The sequence below is a fragment of the Vicugna pacos genome, chromosome 16 (genome assembly GCF_048564905.1).
Source record: "Vicugna pacos chromosome 16, VicPac4, whole genome shotgun sequence".
Classification (NCBI taxonomy): Eukaryota; Metazoa; Chordata; class Mammalia; order Artiodactyla; family Camelidae; genus Vicugna; species Vicugna pacos.
In genome coordinates this window covers 38220083-38236419 of record NC_133002.1, presented here as the reverse complement: position 1 = coordinate 38236419, position 16337 = coordinate 38220083, and the positions used below count along the sequence as shown (strand labels likewise).

The following is a 16337-nucleotide window of genomic DNA, read 5'->3' as shown; positions in this document are numbered from 1 at the left end:
AGGGAAGGCCTCATGAAAAAAGTAACATTTAAGCAAAGCCTTGAAGGAGATAAAAAAAAAACTGAATCATACAACTACTCAGGGGAGAAGCATTCCAGGCAGAAAAACTAGCCAGTGCAAAGGCCCTGAGGCAGAAGCACTGAGTCCAAAAGACCTATGAGGAGCCAGTGTGCCTGACGTGGGTGAGAGAGAGAAGTTCAGGGTATGTCCAAGGAGGAAACAGCAACCAGCTCTCTATAGAGACTGGGAATCCATTGCAAGGACTTTGAGTTTTACTCTAAGTCAGAAGTTCTGAGTAGAGGATTGGCACGATCTAAATTGTGTTTTAACAAGAGTCCCCCTGCTGCTTTAGGGGGCAAGGACAGAGCAAGGATATCTGTTAGGAAGTATTGCACAAGCCAGGTGAGAGATTATAACACCTGGTGCCAACATGTGGTGGGGACAGTAAATGTTGTCAGGGTCAGATGTATTTTTTGAAGTTAGAGTCACAAGGATTTGCAGATGGACTGGATGTTGCTTGTCAGAGGGAGAGAGGATTCAAGGATAACTTCAAGGATTGTTAGCTGAACAAATCAAAAAAAGGGGGGGGATTGTCATTAACTGAAATAAGCAAGAGTGTAATGTTTGCAATGCCTCTGAGACATCCCAGAGAACATGCCAAGCCCTGTATGCAGGTGGATGGACATATCTGGAGTTCACGGCGATGACGTTTGGGAGTCATTAGGTTTAACCATATGAAAAGACCAATATTCAACCATTTGGACCTACAAAATGGTGATTTCCTATGGGTCAGCCTGGAGATGGTTGTTAAAACTAAAGCATTGGTTCCAATCACCGAGGATTGGTTGCAGGCAGAGAAGAGACAAGTTCCGTTGACTGAGCCCCAGCATCCTCCATGGTTAAAATGTCAGGAAGGTTAAGAGATGCCAGAAAACAACACTACGAAGGAATGGGGGGAGTGGCGGTGAAGGAGGAGCAATAAGAAAACCAGGAGAATATGGTGCCCTGGAAGCCAAGGGAAGAAGGTATTTCTGGAAGGGAGGAGTGATCAACCAACTCAAATACTTCCAAGATTTCAAGGAGAGTGAGAACTCAAGATTGACCACTGAATTTCACATTGGTCACTGGGGACTTGGGCAAGAGTTACTAGAAGGGATTCAAGAGAGGATGCAAGAAAGGAAATTGAAGAGATGAGCCGCCATCGTGAATGACACCGTAACTATCCGGACCAGGAAGTTCATGACCAACTGACTACTTCAGCGGAAAAAAATGGTCGCTGACGTCCTTCACCCTGGGAAGGCAACGGTACCTAAGACAGAAATTCGGGAAGAACTAGCCAAAATGTACGAGACCCCGCCAGATGTCATCTTTGTATTCGGATTCAGAACTCATTCTGGTGGTGGCAAGACAACCGGCTTTGGCATGATTTATGATTCCTTGGATTATGCAAAGAAAATGAACCCCAACACAGGCTTGCAAGACATGGCCTGTACGAGAAGAAAAAGACCTCAAGGAAACACCGAAAGGAACGGAAGAACAGGATGAAGAACGTCGGGGGGACTGCAAAGGCCAGTGTTGGTGCTGGCAAAAAGGAGTGAGCTGGAGATTGGACAACAGAAGGAGCGAAGATTCTGCAGTGACTGTATCTGTGGTGACTGTGCAGATTTTTCATGAGATGTTTAATAAACTAAAAACTTAAAAAAATTAAAAAAGGAAATTGAAGGGAGTGAATATAGATAGCTGTTTACAGAGCTTATCATTCTCTTAGTACCTGAAAGGGCTGCTGTATTTGAGTCTTTGAGGATAGGCAAAGGGCTAGAATTGAATATTTGTAATCATCCTGCATGGAGCACAATTCAGATACTTGTCTCTCCATCCTTAGTGAACCCCTTAGCTAAGAAGAGCATTTCTGTGTGTAGAGTCCATCCTCATCCCTCTTCTCTGTCACCCAGGACCTGCTGAAACGTGGCCCAAACTGGCCTGATTCCACACCAGTCCACACTGGGGAGGTCACGTCCATGTATCAACATGTCTCATGTTAATTACAGAGATTGAGCAGCCTCTCCACAGGCAATTGTTCAAAGTTCTGGTTTTAAGCAGAGTTCTTACTACCTGTTTTCTCCAGAGGGTTGCTGTCTCCGGTACCCTTGCAAAGCATCTGCAGTTGCATGGAAAGACTTCTCTGCCTGGCCTCACTGTGACTCCCTCTGGGAGCTTAGTAATGATGCCAAGACGGAAGCCCAGGCCTTGAGACTTCAAGTACCATGGCCTTTCCACTATGAAACATTGACTTTTGAGTCTTTTTTTTCCTTTCCTTTCCTTTTCTTTTCTTTTTTTGAGCTCTTTGGGGGAGGTAACACCTGCAATGTAATTGATATGTTTTCCTGTAGATTTCTCTGCTTCAACCTGGCCTCCCCCCAGAGTCTTCAGATAAATCATGGCAGCTAAAAAGACAGAATGGAATTTTTACAGCCACAGGAAAGGACCATTATTTAAGCCATCTCATCTTGAAAGAACCAAGAACTCAGTCACTCTAGACAGATGGGGGCCACAGGAATCTGTTAGCTCCCAGGATCTACCACCCAAAATACTGACCATTTGGGCTGATAAAATTCATCTCGTCAGCAGTGGAATGTCCAGACTGATAAAGGACACATGTCATCAGTGTCAGGGCTGTTTGTTTGCTTGGGTTTTTTAAAAAGGTCATTGTTTAAAGGGTAGCCCCCTGTGGGAAAGAATGCGTGAGAGTTCTGCTGAATTTTTTAAGCTGGTGACATTTAGGCATTAAATGATATTTGAAAGCTCTCTCTCTGCTTCAGTCTCTATTTTTGCCCCATTCTTTCTTTTCTTTCTCTTCTCCCACCCCTCGCCTCCCCCAGATACTTCATAGGATAAAAAAGGTGGCATTTAAATAATATATGACTTTTTATTAAACATGATATTAAACTTCTTACAATTATACAACAACCTTGAGATTTTAAAAGTTCCCTTTGTAGTTCCCCTTGAAGAGTCTGTGGCATCGTGGTCCAGGCTGAGGGACAGTTCTAATTCACAGTCCTGGTGTAGACGTTTGGTGTTTTGCCTTCCCTGGGACCTGCTAGGGATTTACCTCCAGGCCTGGGCTTTGCTCCATCCCTCGGATGAGGACGCCCTCCTCATCCTCCCACCCCCAGTGCCAAGCGAGCACCAAGGAAGATGGGAGGACAACTTGCCCCAGTTGCTGAGGTTTTGATAGCAGCTATGTAGCAGGCAAGCCCCACCGTGGCTTCCACAATGAACCCAGTGGGCTGTGAGTTTCTGCTGTTAGTTGAAGGAAGACCAGTGACCTTTGGCAAAAATGCTTTGGTGCAAGTCCAAGAGTCTGGACGGGGTCTGTGCCGTATCTAGAATACCACTAAATTCTGACTCTGCTGGGTTGCAGAACACCTTGTGCAAACTCTTCTGCAAAGCCACCCTGGATGCTCTCCTGGGCCCAGTCACATACCTGGCCGGAGCTCCCCAAAGGTCTTCAGCATGAGCAATAGCTGAAACAAAGGCAACCTTACCTGGGTAACGTGAAGACACCCGGACCCACCCTACAGCGCACACCAGGACCATCCCCTTCCAGCCCTAAAATGTAGCTGCTAGGAAACTAAATAGGCTAACTCGTTGAATAGACTTGCTTAATATTCCCCACCGCGAGGCCACAGTGCATCTGCCAAGATGAACAACTCTGCATTGGTCTCTTCATCCTCATCCTTATCCCCATCTTAACAAGCAGCGTTCACTGAGTGCTTGCTCCCTGCCAGGCATGTAGAGCTCACTGCCTGCATGATTATCTCAGTGAAGCTTCATGGCAAGCACAGTGGTAGTTATAATCTAATTACCCCCATTTTACAGAGAAGGATACTGAGGCTCAGAAATTAATCAAGGTCATCCACCCAGGAGGCAGTAAAGTGAAGATGTGAACCCAGATTAATTGGTCCCCAAAATTCATTTTCATAATTATGGTGCTGCACTATCTTAAAAGTTAGGAACATCATACCACTTTATGATGAGACGCTGAGGCACTGAGTGGTCAAATGGCTTATTGAAGGACACACAATTTACAGCTAGCACCACTGGGATTTTAAGCTACACCTGAGGTCTTGGGTATCCAGTCGCTTCTTGGTTGTGTGAACTTGACCTAGTCACTTAACTTGTCTGACTTCAACTCCCTCTTTTGCAGAACAGGGATGAGAAGTGTACCTAACTCATCAGGTTGTAGTAAGCGCACCATGAATTTCAAACAGCTCCTAACACTTGCCCAGTTCTCAATAAAGACTGGTTGTTACTTCTCTTGTCCTCAGTCATATGTTCCGTCTAACTGTCCGTCCTTTCAGTAAAAGGTAATCACCTCTTTTCTTGTTTAAATAGCAACCAGTTGGGATTGTTACTTTTGCTTCTTAAACAGGAAGTCTGCCTACATGGTCTGAAGGGGAAGGAATGGACTGAGCTCTGTCCTTTAGCAGAGGGCTTCAATTGAGAAAGTGAGCCCTCACTTAGGAAAAGGGATTTTCCCAAGTGCCCAGAAGGACACTGGCATTAGCACAGAAAGGATTCCATCCCTAGATCTGATCTTAATCCAGAAAGGGTCAACAGGCAAAGATTGAAATATAAAACATTGAGAAGTGCTTTCTTAACCAACTGAATATCAGTGCAATGGAATATTATGAAAATTTCAGAACTTACCAATTCAAGGGCATTAAAACACACACACAGGCATTTTTGAAAAGGGTCAATAAAAAAAGCACAAAACAGTGGGTAGACCATGATGCAGCTATGGACAAAATATGTCTGCCTGTGGGTATATCCAGGCAAAGATAAGAAGATACAGTAGGTGTGTTAATGTCCAGGGAATATGGGTAATATTGAGAAACTGTCTTTGAAGTGATAGTCCTTTCAATAGCAATGAAAAACATTGAGGAGTAGAACTATTTGTATGTTTATATTAAATAATGACGCCAGTGCAAATCTAACTCATTTTCTTTTAGCAGGAAATTAAACCATATGTAGTCTTACATAGATTTATCACATCTGTATAAAAACACAAAACATCACCTACATACATACTCATGGAAGCTTACAGAAGGACAGGTAGACATAGGAAGCTGTTGCCAGTTAAGAACCCCTCAATGATTGACAGGAGGAGAGGACCTACTACGTGCCAAGTGCTTTGCAGAGAGTTTCTTGTGGAATCGCTGTGTTATCCCTGCAATGAAGGTATCATATCCCCAAACAGATGGGGAAGTGAGGCTCAGAGAAGCAAAGCGACCTGCCCAGCATCACACAGCTTGTGGGTGTGGCTTCCACCTCACCACACCGTGACAGGCACAGTCGGACACAAGGCCCGTGGGTTACAGGGTTCTCTCCATCAACTTCAGCCCTCCGTAAGTCTCTTTGCAAAGCAGCCCATCTCCTCCCCTTATCGGAGGTGTGGCTTTGTCCCCTCCCCAGGCTCAGCTCCAGTTTGTAGGCACATCGCCTTTCTCATCTCCGGCGCTGGCTAAGCAGGTGGAGACACTTAAGGAGAGATGGACAAAGACACAAGGATTTCTAAGTCTCCCCTGGCGGCTCCTCCGCGACGTGAGGACCCTGAGTTAGCGTGAAGGTGCCCTGCCACACAATGGCAGTCACGTACCTGTGGTTGTGAGGGGTGGAAGTGCCACTCTAGCCACAGACTCTGTCATCTGTGGTTAATAACTGATGGTTGATGTGAGTGGAAATTTTGAAGGAAGGAACGAGATAACAGAAACAAAGATGGTGAAATAGGGTCTCTTCCTCGGGAGCAGGCTTCAGCCTGGAAACTACATGGGGTCACCTGGTCAGTGGGTGGCCAAGCTCTGGCCCTCAACATTGTCAAATTAAGCATTGAATAAATATTGGATGAATTGTGATTATTTCCTGAATCCACACAAATTTGGCTTTCGTATTCCCACAGGCATACTAAAATTAACATGCCCTGAACTTAATTCATTATCGCCCCTTCCGTCCCCAAACCAACCCCTCATCTTATATTCCCTCTCATAGATGAAGGGGGTTTGGTCCATTGGTTACCCAACCAGAACCTAAGCTGTCACCTTTGACTCCTTTCTCTCCCTTATCTGCCCCATCTCACCAGTCATCAAGTCCTGGCAATTCTCTCTCTCAAATATCATTAAACCCTTCTGTCTCTTCTCCAGTCCTGGAGCTACCATCTTGGTTAACCAGCAGCACAGTGATTGAGATCTTAGGCTCAGGATCCAGACTGCCTGGACCACCAATGTGCCAGCTTGTGCCCATTGGTAGATCATTCAGCCTCTGGAGCACTCAGTTTTCTTGCCTGTAAAATGGGTACATAATAGTACCTACCTAAGAGGATCATTATGAGAATTAAATGGGGCAAACAGATCATCTTCCCCCAACTTAACACTAGATTTTTTTGATTCATCTCCCTGCTTCAAGTCCTGACTCCTTCCCCAAACAGCCAGAGGAACCCATCTGAAGTGCAGGTCTGGTCTGTAACTCGTGATGTGTGGTGGAAAAAGTCTGCTTTGGTAGGGGGGAGTCATAAAATCCTCACTTGCGATTCGTGTGTGCCCCTGAAGGCCAGTTACTTAGGTTCTCTCACATCTTCCGTATCCTCATCCTAGACATCGCTGTACATTGAGGATTAAATATGGTAACATGAGTGGCGCCCTCAGCCCAGGACCTGGCACGTACGGAGCACTCAGTCAGTCTTAGCTCTTCTTGCTCCCCTCTCCCCTTGTCAGAGGCCAGGGGAAGGGGCAGGGGAATGTGGATGAAGCTGGGTCCACCTCTGGGAAGAGCGACCGTGATCAGTGAATGAAACGAAGGTAGCCGTTGATGAGTCAGCAGCCCACTTGGGGAGCCCATTCTGTTCCATCAGGGTACCCTAGAAGAGCTGCTTCCCCCGTAGAGCAGGGGTTCAGTGCCGGCCATGCATCAGGAGCCCGGGCAGAGCTGGTGAGATGACAGCTTCCATTGCGCATCACACACCCCATGTGGTGGGTCTGGGGGTCAGCATTTAACTGTGCATCCTCGGCGATCCCAGGGAGCTGTGCTCAGAGTTTTTGGCTTTGGTTAGTGAGCGCCCCAGAAGCCTCCTTTCTGGAGCTACTCCCTGGCTATTCTCGTAGTCAAGAAAAAGTGGCAGAAATGGGCAATTTGGTTTCAAATGGGCAGATTTACATTAATTTTCAGAAAGACAGAAAGAAAGAGAAAGAAAGAGAGGAAGGGAGGAAGGAAGGAAGGAAAAGAAAGAAAAAGAAAGGAAGGAAGGAAGGAAGACAAAGAAAGAAAGAAAGGAAGAAAGAAAGGAAGAAAGAAAGAAAGAAAGAAAGAAAGAAAGAAAGAAAGAAAGAAAGAAGAAAGAAAGAAAGAAAGAAAGAAAGAAAGAAAGAAAGAAAGAAAGAAAGAGAAAGAGGAAGGAAGGAAGGAAGGAAGGAAGGAAGAGAAAGAAAGAAAAGAAAAGAAAGGAAGAAAAGAAAGGCTAGAAGTTTTGAAAAGCCCAGGGTAGAAGGTGACAGAGAGTCCTTGATTTGTGCCTCTGGGCTCTCGGCTGTCAGTACGAGGTTGAGAGACCAGGGCAGATGTGGTCAGGGCTGGTCCGGGGCTGGGATGGCTTTAGGTTGACAACCAAGAGGGGACCCCCTCTCTGGTTTAGAACAGCATCTTCTGTCAGCTGTCTCATGTCACTTCTCTGTCTTGGTGCCAGGTTAAATGGTATTTGGGAAGACAGTTTGGTACCTGAGCTCTAATAATGGTGCTTAGCAGCCATGAAAGGATTTTGGAGGGGAAGAGGGGTTCCAGAGACCCCCATGGTTACTATTCTTCGGGCCACATGGAACCTTAGATGATACTATAGGTCACTTCGGGGAAATTCTCCCAGCTGCAGGAGAGGTACTAATAGTTTCCGAGTTCTGACCAGGTATCAGGCACTAGGCTAAACCATGTGTGTGTATACATGTGTGTGTATATATATATAAACATATGTAAGTATTTTGTATAAATGTATGTATGCGTATATGTATGTATATATACATATCACATATGTATGTCTGTATACATCTGTATGCGTATATATAGTGTATAAATATATGTGAATATATGCAAATATGTATGTGTATATATACATACTCACATCCCTATATGTATTCATGTGTATATGAGTGAATATATATATAGTGGAAACAGACAGAGAGTGTATATGCGTGCATACCCTCACAGTAGCCTTCATTATCAGTCCATTTTAAAATTAGGGAAACTGACGGGGGAGGATGTGGCTCAAGTGGTAGAGCGCATGCTTAGCATGCACAAGGTCCTGGGTTCAGTCCCTGGCACCTCCTCCAAAAATAAACAAGTAAACTTAATTACCTCCCCTCACCAAAAAAAAAAAAAAAAGACTTAAAAAAATACTGTAAAAATTAGGGAAACTGAGGCTCAGAGAGATTAATTAATTTGCCAAGGTCACAAAGCCAGATTTGACTCCAACTGCTTATGACTGAGAAACCCATGTTCTTACCCTGTCACCTCCCCTAAAAAACAAAACATAAATATATACATGGCAGATCTAGCTCCTTGAAATATTTCTTCTGAATTCTGGGTACATGGACTCAAGGAATCCCCAAAATGTGTCTTACCAAATCCAAGGCTGGGGAGCTGCTCTGGGATTAGCCCGGTAGCCCAGGTGTGTCAGGCAGAGAGACAGAGAACCGACTGCCAGTGAGCTGCCTGACGACCTCAGTCCCCCCATTCCTAACCCCGCTCTGTCTGCCCTCATAATAGGGCCACCTCATCTATAACAGACCATTTAGACTCCTATGCGTGGGCTCAGGAGAAAGTGTTTGGATTTAAGAGTATGGAGCAGTAATTCCTTTTCGGTATCCATTGTAACTTTGCATGTTACAAACTGCCTCTTTGCAGACTTTAAATAATTCATGAATCTCCAGTGATTATTGAATAGAGAATTTTTTTTCTACAATATCCTGTGGTCTATTACTGGTCTCCGGCATTTTCATAATCTTAGTCATCATCTGTTTAGCATCTCTGGCCTGCTTTGCACACAGCAAGTTGGCTCATTTGATAACACAGCTGCTCACAACACTGGCAGGTGGGTGGTTTCCGGCTATACAGGTGTCAAAACCATGGTCTTGTCTAGGTGCCTCCGCTGGACCATAAGTTCCATGTAGGCAGAGTCAGTGTTTGAAGGGCTTAAAGGCACAGGGCCCCAGGACTTAGTATGGTGCTTGGCACACAGTAGGCGCTCAATATTGATTGGATGAATAATAAATGGATGGATGAGTGTTGGGAGTTTATGTTGTAAATATCAAAAGCAGGGTCTGACCCCAGGTCTGAGGTTCTGAAGTCTGTGTTCTTTCTGCTATATTTTGCCATCATGCCATTATATTTTGTTTTCTCTCATCCTTTTTCTTCAATCACACATTCCAAAGTTTGTAGCTGCTGTTTATTTAGCTAGGAGGAGATGTGCATTTTCAATGTTCATGTGTTAGTTTTCAAGTAAAGGTTTTTTCACGAGTGTCATTTCTCTGGGTTTTCACTTTTCACTTTTGATTATCGTATTGAGAATTTCACACTTCTCCGGGGAATAACTGGGGGTTTGGGGGTGAGGGGGCAGTCAAGAGTACTGGTCACAGGGGCAATGGCCTGTCCCTGGGCTGCCCATCTGAGGGCCCCCAGGCCTCTGTGTCCTTCATCGGCATGGACAGCATGGATGGATACTGTCCCGTCAGTGGGACAGGGTGAGATACGCCATGGTACCCAGCCACCACAAATCTCGTTGGCTTACAGAACAGTGGGCTATTGCTTGTTCATGCTACATGTCCAGCAGGAGGCTTCCAAGGGTTCTGCTCCACCCCCACCCCAGGCAGGTGGAGCAGCCGCCATCTGGAACGCTGATAGTCATTGTGGTAGAGGGAAGGAGAATTTTACGGGTCTCACACCAGCAACTAGATGCTTGACACAGAACTAACATATGTCACTTCCACTCATGTCTTGATGGCCAGAGCCATTCGTGTGATCCGATCCCACCACAAGGAGGCTGGGAAAGGCAGTGCCACCCAGGGCCCAGAGAGGAGAGGCAGAGGTAACTGATAAACAGCACTAATGGCTGCACACCTGCCAAGACCATGCCCATCTTAAAACCCCCTCCCAGCTTTCTTGTGTCGCCAAGATCAACTCTGAGCCCCAGAGCAGAGCACGTGAGGCCCTCCAAGCACGGCCCCTACATGCTCCCGCCAGCCTTGTCTCCACTGCTGCCCGACAAAACCTTCAGTCTCCAAAGACCCACATGATGGTCCACGCTCGTGCCTTTCCTCGGGCTCTTCCCACTCCCTAATCTGCCTGTGAACTCATTTGTGAAGACTCAGGGCACAGGGGTCCTCTCCCAGGGCAGCCTCCTCTGACATCTCAGTTAGAGGTGAGCCTCCACCTCTGCTCTTCTTCTTAGTGGCTTGTTCATTGACATTTTGCCCCTTCTGTTTATTCATGTGCATGCGTCCTTTGCCACTCAGACCAAGTGGGACAGTTACTGTGTGCTATTATTCATCCCAGAAGACCTAGACCTAGCACCGTCTTCAGTCTAAATGAGATTTGCTGCATATATTTCTTGAATATTTGGTGATGATTACTTTGACAGCACCTACTATTAGCCTTTAAAATATTTTAAAGGTGGATATCTTATCAACCTTTAAAACTAGTATGAGTTTAGGTTCTAGAGTTAATGACTTACTCATTAATTTTTCAAAGGATGGGCCACCTCGGTCATGCTGCTGCAGATCCAGCCCATCTCTGTAGCTCTTTGGCTGCACAGTGAGATTTGACCTTGAGAATCAGAAAGGTATGTTGCAGTGAAGAAAGTAGACTTTGACTTATGATAGACCTCTGTCACACCTGGACTTGGAAAGCCTCCTCATCACCAAGACACAGATGGTATGACTCCCATAACCTTAGAAGGAAGAGTGTTGTGGGGGGTGATACTGGGGCCCTGTACCTGGAGGGAAAGGAACTGCGTAGACTTGTAAATCAGCTATGCCTCCTTTGATGGATGGTACAGGAACCCTGCTCCAGACAGCTTACACGTGAAGGGAAAATAATCTGAATGCACGGGAGCGTCTCTTGGAAACCAACTGAGTCTTAGGGACAAAGGGAAGCAGGACTTGGATGATGCTGGAATTTCACCCTCTCTCTGGCCTCTCTGCTTTTCTCTGTATGGCACCTTGAACCTTCTCTTTCTACGCACCAGCTTCCTCCTCTTTCCACACTGCTGGGTGGGAAACGGGGAGTCAGTGAGTTTATTGCTTCTTACATAGCAATCCAGACCATGGGGGAGGCTGGACAACTCTCTTGGCTCCAAATCTCAAAGTCCCAGGAAAAGGGCACATTGACCCAGCCAAGGTCAAGTGTCCACTCTTAGACCAATCAACTGTGTCCAGAGGCTGGTGTCCCATTAGGACCTAGCTGCTCCCACCACATGGAGGAAGGAAAAGATCAAGGTTCCCAAAAGTCACATCAGCCAGGGACCCCTCAAGTCTCATTCTAAAGAATCAGCATTGTTTGATGGCTCTTGATACCAGAGGACAGAAAGGTGACCTTTCTGGGGGTCATAGCAGTTGGGGGAGGGAAATTTGTCAAAATGCAGATTCCAAGGCTCTGTCCCCGGTAAGCCTTGATTCAGCAGGTCCACGCTCGAGCCAGAGCATCTGTGGTTCAAGTCAACAGCCCAGGTAATTCTGATGCATTGCGGGATTTAGGAGGCCCTGGCTTAGCTTGTGTTTCAAATTCAGTTTTCTGTCTCTGTTTTATTCATTTCTGTTTTTGGGTTTGTTACTCTTCCCACTTTCCTTTCACTTGATAATTTGTACTGCTTCTGGGTTATTTAGTTAGAGACTTAATTCCCAGTTTCTCTTCTTTCCCACTAACGGGGACCATCATGCACAATACTTTTTCCTCTAAGTACCGGCTCGGCAGCATCCCATAAATTCATATGATATGCTGTGTTTGTATCTTTGTTCGTTAAATACTCTGTTCTGAATTGCTTCTCTTTCCATGGTTTTATTTAGGCGTCTCAACTTCTTTGTGACTGGATAACCCCTTCTTGTTCGTGAGATTTATTTCTCACTTCATTGAACAGCCGTCTTAGGATACAGAAGGCAAAATATTTCTGTCTTTTCTTATTGAATAAGTGTCTTTGTTTCCTAGTAAGTGATACATTCCATAAAGAATCTAATCAGGAAGGCTAGCTGGTCCAGGTCAAGATTTGGGTGTTCTTACTCTACACCCACCCCCATCAAACAGCCATCCTTAATGTCACTCTTTGGCGCATGTGTGTTTAAAAATGTAGCAGGCAGCAGGTGAAAAGAGCAGGTCCTTGGAGTTGACTCCTGGCTGTGCTTCTAATTAGCTCCGCGCAACCTTCAACAAATGATTCACCTCCGGGTTCATTCCTTCGCCTGGGGAAATCATGAGTGAAGACAGGCAGGCTCTGGATGTTAGTAGCATCACTTGTGGAGGGTTTGCCCCCTAGGACCAGCCAGGTTTGTTCAGATGAGCGAAGACATAGCAGGGGTTTTGAGAAGGAGGTGCAGTGCTCAGCATCCCAGGAGTGCATCACAGTCTTTCAATGAAATGGAGCTGATGGGAGGTGTAAAAATTGTTGGTGGAAGTAGACATAAAGGTTGTGTCTGCTTAGCTGCCGTTTGGCCCCTAGAAGAATATGAGCAACGTCCCTCTTACTCAGCTTCATCCCTGGTCCAACGCTTCCCTGTTCTCAGAGTCAGTTCATCTAGAAATCATTTGTGCACTCCCTCCTCTGCCTCCATCTCCCATCACTGATTCTTGTATTCACAGACCACCTGTCATCCCCCTGGTCGTAACCCACTTCCTCACACATCTCCTCCACTGCACTCTGAGCTTCTTAAGGGCAAGGACTGGGAATTATTTAGAGGCTGAGCAAGAGAGGTACTGATACCCCATACCCGGTGCTGAGTGGAGCGATGTGTCGAAGATCCTGGGGAGAGCATGCATATTGTCGCAGGGGTGTGGAATGAGATGTTTTTTTCAGCAAAAATTTATGGAGCACCTACTACATGCCAAGCATCAGACATACAAGAGTGAACAAGTGTGTCATGATTCCTCTGGTGGGGAATATAGACTTCTAAACAGGCTGATGGGAGGGGGCTCCAAGGATGGGTGAAATACGGAGAGCACATGGGACTAGGCATCTCTCGCTATGTTGGACTGCCTGGAGAACATGGCTTTTAATATGAGGCTTCAGAGATGAGGAGGTAGTGATGCAAAAGAGGGCAATAGAGAAAAGAGTGTTCCAGGCAGAGGGGACAGCGGGTGAAAATGCAAAAGGACATAGTGAGTGTGCGGAGAGTCATGTTGATAGTGGCTGGATGTTGGAGGGGAGGGAGGGGAAAGAGACATGAGAAGTATCAGACCAGAGAGGAACTTGTGAGCCATGCTAAGGGAATTGGACTTTAAGAGCAAGGGGAACCCATTAAAGAGCTCATGTCCACTTGGACAAATCCAGATGAGAGATGATGGTGGCTGGAGTGAGGGGGAGTCATCGGGCTTTGCTCAAGAGGACCTTCCCCTATGGTTTATCCTCTGTTGCCATCTCCACCCCACCCCACCTCCTGCCCACTGCACCATGGGACTTACAGGATATAGTCAACATTCCCTCATGGTCTTCTCTCTCTGATACCCAGCTCACCTACCTGGGGTGGCAGGGGGGTTATGGGAAAATGACATTACTCAGAACCTCAGCTCAGGACTGCCTGGCCCTTTGGGACTCTCCCCAGGCCAGACCCCTTTGTAGGAAACGTGAGGCTCCCCTTTGTCTAAAGCTCTGAGGTCTTCAGGGAGCTTTCCAGGGCAGGTCTAATTATAATCCCTAAGCACATAAGCTGTGTCCCAAAGTCAATACGTAGAGTTAATGTGATACCAGCGTAAATCCCCCTCAGTCCTCTAATAGAATTTGACAGTTCTGAGTGTGGGACGCTTACGCCTTCAGGTAAAAGAGCCATCAAAGGATTTGTCTCTCTACAGCGGTGGCGATGTACGCCGTCCTCCACCACAACCGCCCTTTGCTAAGACAGCCGAGGCCACCAGAAGAGAGATTCCTGAACCCTGGTAAAGCTGACGTTAGGCCAACAAAGAAGAACACCGAGGAGAGAGATTGTTGTTTAATAAACATTGCCAGGACGACTGGCTCATAGGCCAGGGAGAGTTCATGCAGATTCACACGGTGCGCCGGCCACGTTCGGCCGTATCATACCGCTAATCTGTGACAAACCTGGAGACAAGAGACAAGCATCGCTGTCCCTGCTGCCGATGAGGAGATAAATTCCCAGCCATTGAAGAAACAGATACCATCCGGGCTCTGATGGATGAGTTCAAATACATAAGAATGAAATTTTTTGCACCGCCATGCAGTAAAAATAAATGTCAGAAGGAAAACAGCGGTGCCATTATGTCTTGTCTTACTCCCTTTCCCCGGGGGCCTGCTGACGGCCCCAACCGGGTAACGGATGAGCCGCCATGCGACTCCCCCTGAGGAGTGGTCACACCAGGAAACGGAGGCAGTAAATCACCGCGTGGAAACACGCACCATCCCGCCAGCTAGGCAATAAAATTTAGACCCAAGCAACTTTCAGGTCCCATTACATGCCTATTAAAGTCGCAAAAATGAATATGATAAAACCCAAGACGGGCAGCTGGTGAAAAGACATCCTCCTGCGTTGCTTCTGAGGAGGACTGGAGCGATTTACATAGGCAGTCAGGCAGCAGGAGTGAGGGCCGTGTGGCTCTTTGTACTCTGCGCCCTGGCAGTCCTCTCTCTGGTAACAGCCCCCGCGCTCTTAGCCCCGAAGGCAGAAAACACGTCTAGAATGGCAGTGCCTGTAACGACTGAACATTGCCAGCCACCCACAGGCCGGAGAAGAGGGGGTTGACCAAGCAAAGTGAAATGGGTCAACACAGTGGACTAACATGTTGCAGGTGACGCACGTGGGGGCTTGGTAGCTTCTGGAAACATTTCTGTGAAATATGCATGGTCGTCATTAGCATGCGTAGCAAGTATCTTCCTGGATATTGACAAAGAAGAGGCTTTGGATAGGATATAATTCATTCAGCGTTTAATGTTTGCTGAGATTTGATGATAAGTTGGATCCTAATTTTAGCCGTTCACTCAAAATTCAGCGAGTATTGACCACCTGCCAGACACTAAGGATGTTAAGGAGGAAGTCCTTCCTGCCCCCAAGAGCCCGTGGTCAAAAGGGAAGACAAATATGTGGAATCTGAAAAAGAGACACACATGAGCTCACTTACAAAACGGAAAGAGACTCACAGACATAGAAAACAGACTTGTGGTTGTAGAAAGAGGTGGAGAGAGAGAAACTGGGAGTTCAAGATTTGTAGATACTAATTACTACATATAAAATAGACTGTTGTACACCAGAAATTGACACCTTGTAACTGAGAGTACTTCAATAATTTCATTTAAAAAAAATAAACAACAAGTGTATACTATATAGCACAGGGAACCATATTCAATATCTTGTAGTAACCTATAATGAAAAAGAACATGAAAACGAATATGTGTTTGTGTATGGATGACGGAAACTTTATGCTGTATGCCAGAAATTGACACCGCATTGTAAACTGACTCTACTTCAATTAAAAAAAATCAAATAAATGAATAAATAAAGGGAAAACAAACAGACAGACATACACACACACATACATACTATAGTCAAGTGTGTCAGCTAGTACAAGAGGTAAGGGTCTGGTGTCAACGCGCAGAAAGGAAAGGGTGTGGGTGACATCACGTCATCCTATGCAGGATTAGGGTAATTCACGGGTTAAGCAGAAGTGGAGAAAGACAGTGTTCCAGGCAGGGGGAATGGAATTGCACAGGCAGTGGCCATACAAATCCAGGGGGGGTGTGTGTGTGTGTGTCTGTGTGTTTGTCTGTGTGTGTGTCTGTGTGTCTGTGTGTGTGTGTCTGTCTGTCCCAATAGACCTGGTGAGTCTGCGATGCTTCTCTCCCGGGGGCCCAGGACGGCCTTCCCAGCACCAGCTCAGCCCTGCCACTTCTCATCACTGCCTTCTGCTCCCAAACGGCCCCCTACCCCCCATTCATCCCCACCACACGCACCCCTCGCTGAAATCATGCAGGGCCACTTGCCCCGGGTAAAGATGATCTGGTTGTGACATCTGCTGTGTGAACAGGATTATTGTAAAGGCCAGTTCAAACAGGAAGGGATTCTTGCTTTATTGAGTCCACATCTTAT

General features: G+C 46.3%; 1 pseudogene; it reads left to right on the top strand.

Moving 5' to 3' along the window:
- Positions 1 to 997: 997 nt before the first annotated feature.
- On the top strand, positions 998 to 1821 carry LOC102527246 (small ribosomal subunit protein eS24 pseudogene; annotated as a pseudogene).
- Positions 1822 to 16337: the final 14516 nt, after the last annotated feature.